The sequence below is a fragment of the Engraulis encrasicolus genome, chromosome 1, assembly GCF_034702125.1.
Source record: "Engraulis encrasicolus isolate BLACKSEA-1 chromosome 1, IST_EnEncr_1.0, whole genome shotgun sequence".
NCBI classification, from domain to species: Eukaryota; Metazoa; Chordata; class Actinopteri; order Clupeiformes; family Engraulidae; genus Engraulis; species Engraulis encrasicolus.
This window is the reverse complement of record NC_085857.1, coordinates 55,570,811-55,576,893: the sequence shown is the minus strand read 5'-3', so window position 1 is coordinate 55,576,893 and position 6,083 is coordinate 55,570,811.

Genomic DNA, 6,083 nt, shown 5'->3' with positions numbered 1-6,083 from the left:
TGATCTATTCGTTTTTACATTTTGGAAATTCAGTGGGTGACTATGTTAAAAAACCCCTAAAAAGTATAGGCTACTATTTATACACAGAGGTGGAACGTAACTAAGTATTTTTCCTTCGTTACTGACGCCTAGCACTTAAGTAGGCCTAGGCCTAGTTTTTTTCTGGAATTTGTACTTACTTCAGTAAAAATAAAAATGCAGACTTTTACTTACTCAATTACATTTTTGGACAATTAGGCTACTTGTACTTTCTACTCCTTACATTTCTAGAGGAAGACTTTGTTACTAGTTACATTTATCCTAGGTTTTCCTGTTGTGTTTCGTGGATATTTGAGTTAAGCCTCAGCTGCGGGCAGGGAGGCCGGACAAAGGAGTATGTTGTCCCGGGCCCGGGGAGATAGGGGGCCTAGAATTGCCCCCCCCACCCCCATTACATTGTAGGCATATGTATTGGGTAGGGGGCCCTTTCATATTACTTTGTCCCGGGCCCAGTAAAAGCTATCGTGGTCATTATCATCATCATCTTTCATCATTCTCCTAGTGTCTCACAGTGAGACAGTTTATATGCACGTCATCAATTAACATTTATAATCAGATTTTTGGAGTAACTGTTTTATTGAAGTGATCATATAAACAGAATAAACAGTTTATGATAATCGGAATCGAAATATATGTAAATGTGTAATGTTGTGTAATGTCCTTGTGTCTTCTTCTGTAGGCCTATTTATGTATGTATGCTACTTAACACCTTAATTTCCCTCAGGATCAATAAATGATACTCTACTCTACCATTGCAGTAATCGGTTAATGAGAAATCTGATTCTCCCAGTTAAGTTTTGGCTAATAAACTGATTTCTCAATACATTAACACCTTAAACAGGTTATTAGCAGGTTATTGACATTCTAGAAAAGTAGCCAATCACAAGCTTTGAATTCTTCGTTACAGTGTATAGATGCAACATTTATCATAAATGCAACATATTTATTATAAATGCAACATTTATTATATATTTGGGTCTATCTATTTTCAAATAACCAAATGGGAAAATATTAGGCTACTGTTCTCTACATTGTGTATGAACTAAATGGGCTAACATTAGTATTAATCCTAATTTTATGTCTTGTGGTTTTTTTTTCTCTGAGTTGTCAATGATTTCAAGGGTTTTTTACCACACAAAAATGTGTATGTGATTAATCAGACAAAGATTGCCAAATGTATTTACTATGTCTGACACAATTAAGTATTAATTACAAAAAATAATTACAGCTTTGAGTCAGTTTTTCAATTCATAATTGAGATAAAAGATTGAAAATTGTGTGTCTTTCTGTCATTTTTTACATCACAAAACCTTGACATTTGAACATGGGTGTGTTGACTTTCTATGGCTACTCAAAGTACTGTACACTACACATACAACCACTTATCAGTATATTGTTTTGGGCGTTCACCTTTATTACAAGAGGACAGAGGCAGAAACTCATTAACCAAGCCATGAGAAAACACAGTAGTAGAGCAGTAACACCCGAATAGATCATTTGGGATCTGCATGGTTGTGGTGATGCACTTCTAACCAGGGAATTCACTCAGACATCTTATGAAAACCGTCATAACAAAGTCTGTAGTGATCGTAGCTTTTTTCTTTTCTCTGAAAAGATTCAATTACACAATAACAAAACTGCTACGACATTACAGAGAATACAAAGTAAAAACACAAGTGCATGATATTGCATAGTTGTTATACCAGTTATTCCACTGTACTAGTCGACAGTAATTGTAGATCAGTTGGTCAGTGTTGAAGTCACCTGAGTTGAAAGGAATCTGTAGCACATTTTTACCTCCTCTTTTTCTGTTACAGATACAACATTGCTCTTCAATGCTCCACAGTCTCTAATGGCAAAGTAATGGCAAAAAGATTATGCAACACATTTCGTCTGGTCTGACATGCATTTGTTGTGCACAGGAGTGACAGGAATGAACTAAACAAAATTTCATTGTAGTGTCTTCCAAAGGTCTTTGTTAGTGAAGTCATTTCTACAATGGAAACTGTTTTCATAAAGTGTCATTTTCAATTTCCCGACAGTGGTCATTTTGAAGGACCTTGCCCCAATACTTCCACCCACTGGAGAATTTGGGGAATGGATATCGATGTGTGTCAATGAAAATAGCTGAGATAGTTTGTTAGGATTGGAAGTAAACAACATTTGTTGTTCTGTCTTCCAAATGTTTGTTTCTAAGTGAAGTCACATTTTCACATCCCCCACAACTAGGGTGACCAGATGAGGTTGACTGAAATTCGGGAGGCTTTTTTTGGGGGGGGGGTCCTCGTGGAAAATTAGGCCATATAGCAATGCAATTCAGACCTTTCAATTCATAGCTTCACATAGCCTAATAACAAGCCCTGTGACAACATGATTGATTGAAAGGCAGGAAATGAATTGATTATTACAGTAGTAGCCTACTTGTTAAACTTGTTTTCCTCACAGCTGTGATGCAATGCCTGCATTGTTTTTCCCCTCGATGCCGTGTCAAGCTCCAGCAGTTGCTGTTGACCTGCTCGAGGTTGTTTTACACTTGAACACCGAATGGATTAGCTTGCTGTCACTGCAAGTTAGCTTGTCACTGCACTTGCGCGCCTGAACTTGGAATGTCGAAAAATAAACAATACATTGCGAGGATGCACGCTGACTGACAGAACGGTGTAAATCAATGAATTGGTAATCCATGAATAGTTCCCCTCCCCATTCCTTCCTCTACCTGCACTGTCGCTTCTGCTTTTTACTCGCCAGGTGGGGTTCTTCATCTCTGCCATGTCGCTACTGTCATTTTGTCAATGAAAGTGAAAATTCGTGCCGGTCATTGCTCACGCTTACTGTTGCAATGGAATGGAATTAGAATGTCAGAAACATAAGACAGATACATTGCTGGGGCAGCACGCAGCCACTTCACACATTTGGGACTGCGCAAGCAGCCTCTCGGGGGCAGAGGCGACAGTAGCAAATAGTAGCAAATAGTTTGAGCGTACCTGGTTAAAACGTTATTATTAGGTAAGTCTTTCGGGACATGCAAAGTCAGATTCAGGATTTGGGACAAACGCTTAGAATTCAGGACTGTCACAATTTTTTCGGGACACCTGGTCAACCTACCCACAACAGTTCAGCTTCTCTTTTTCTCTCTTCTTCGTGTGCTGTGGAGTGCTGTGTCACAATGACAATAGGAGTTGGAGTTTCCCAATGGGCTTTCACTTTCACTTTCATTTCTCCAGTTGGTGTGTTCAAGGCTGTGCTTATTACTTTCTGAAACTGGGCATGCTGGTAGTGGGTTTGTTGTTATTACTGTTTATGACTATAAACTGTGTCAGGAATGTTAAATGCACTGGAGATGCTTTTGTGTGCATACGATAGCAGTTTGGGGGCGGATGTGTTTATTTCATATTTGTAAGCGCTGCCACCATTGTTGTGCAAACTGGGGCATATATTTTAAAACTAACCTTCCCAACACTGGCAATTACACATGCTCTTCAGTATAGATTTGCCGATGGACCTTCAGGGTACCTGACCTTGCAAAGGCCTTTCCACATGTGCTAGCTACACTGATATGACCTTTCTCCGGAATGAATTCTGTCATGGTTTCTGAATTCACTTTCCTGTGTAAAAGCCTTTCCACATGTGCTACATAGGTAAGGTCTTTCTCCAATATGGACTCTGTGGTGATCACTTAGATCACACATGTCCCTAAAGCTCTTTCCACGTGTGCTACACTGATATGGTCTTTCTCCAGTATGAATTCGTAGAATTTGTGCCGTGGATTCTAAGATCATTTTACTGTGAATAAACCTTTCCTCATTTACTGCACACATAAGGTTTCTCTCCTGTATGGGTTCTCTGGAGCCTGTTGAAATTTCCTTTCTGTGAAAATCCCCTTCCACATGTGCTACACTGGTAAGGTTTTTCTCTAGTGTGAGTTCTCTCAAGCACTGTGAGTAAATATCTTGTAAAGCTTTTTCCACATGTGGTGCACTGGTAATGCTTTTGTCCACAGTGGGTTATCCGATGGGTGTATAGACTGGATTGATGTACAAAAGCCTTTCCACATGTACTACACTGGTAAGGTTTTTCTCCAGTATCTGGTGACTTTTGAGATGACTTGAGTGTGCAAAGCCCTTTTGACATATGCTACACTGGAAAGGCTTTTCCCCAGTATGAATTCTCTGATGAATGTTGAGATTAGATCTATATCTAAAGCCCTTTCCGCATGTAGGACATTGAAATGACTTGAAACTACCTGTAGTTCCAATGGCCTTTCCACTTGTCGTAGACTCAAACGGCTTCTCCACAATGTGAGTTTTGTGGTGAATTCTTAATACAGGTCATACACTTAAAAGGTCCGTCAGCTCTCTGGTGTACTTTGATACATTGTCCTTCAGTAAAGGTCTCTAAACACTCAGAATAATCATAGGGCGAGTTTCCTTTTCTATTTACCAAAGTTTTGCACATTGTCCTAAATTGCTTCATTTGTGGATCCCCTGCAATGACAAAACAAAGTAATTATCAAAGCCAAAACCGGTTTTGTTTGAATAATTAATCATATTACGCAACTGCTAAATTATGACTGAAATCGCTTGAGTACAGACAGCAGAATTACAAACAGTTTAAACACCTACATGTATAAGGAGCATGACAACTGGACAACACCATATAGACTGATCTCATAAATAGGTTAATATTCTTAGGCAAATATCTGTGCGTAAAGCATGCGTGTGATCATTCCTGAGCAAAGTGTGGGATTTATGAACATGTACTTGAACGTACAAATGTGCCTAAATCTACGCACACCTCAGACCATGCATGCGAGTGGAAGAAACATGAAATTGCAAATAATATTGACCGTGCAAGGTACAGTTTGCTTTGAATGGCAATGGAGTATGACAGTGTGCTATTTTACAGTGTTTTCATCCATGCGTGTCTCCTTCTTTCACTCATTTTGAAATACTGTCCTCCTGTCGAAAGCACCTCCCCTTCTGCCACACTTCCCGTCAGTGCTTCGTGTGGCGCGTGTGTCCGTGTGTGTTCATGTGTGTCCAAACAGGATGGCGCCTTCGAATTAACATGGCATTTCAATATATTTTAATGCCATATATCGTTACTTGGAGGCGTTTCGGGATGCAAATTACCCCGAATGCGCGCGTGCACAGTGATTTGGAAGGTGTGGGATTTATCATGAAGAGGTGTGCGTAGGAGCAGCCAACGCACGTTTGGTAAATCCTGATTTTTCTGTACTTGCGAACATTCTATATTTCACTCGTAAGACAATTTAGAAGACATACGAACTGATGATAAATGAGGCCCCTGGTGCATGTTGATGTGGTGTGTTTCAATAATTGTCTTTCCACACTAAGAATCATGGCATGGTGTTGTCTTCATGCTCTCCAAAGTGTTGCATTTGTTCCTTTGCACACAGTAGTTACTCAAAACCTAAAAATACATTCTAATGGTTGATTAATACAATTCCTCAACAGTTTACAGTTTTCCTAAATTGGTTTTGTACATTTCTCAACAGAATAATAATTCTCAAGGTGTTACCTGTGCTCATGATAAAGTCAGTTTCTCATTGTTTTCGCCTTGCAAATGCTTGCGTCCACCATGCGAATGCTTGTGTAAAATTCTCAGTTATCAATTGCTTTTTACATATCACTCAAAAAGCTTTTTCACTGAATACATTTCACTTTCTCACCCCAAAAAACAATTATTCCCTAGGTCATTGTATAAGTCTTGACATGCAAAATTATTTTCCAAGCTGTCAATGTGATAAGCAATGTATAATTTCCTTTGGATTTTTTTGTCCATAAATATGATCTGAATTGGTAAATTGCTTGCAGGTAAATATTGACTGTCTCTAATCAAAGGCAGTAAAAGGGGATAATATTTCAAAAGAGAAAACAGGCATGCAATATAACAATAGGCACTGTACTGCATTACATTACTGTATGCCTTATGCGCCTTGTATAACTATGCTCCAAGCAAAATTACAATATTTCCCTAGAATTTCACAAGAGAGTAAGTGCACTTCATACAATTTCAGTGCA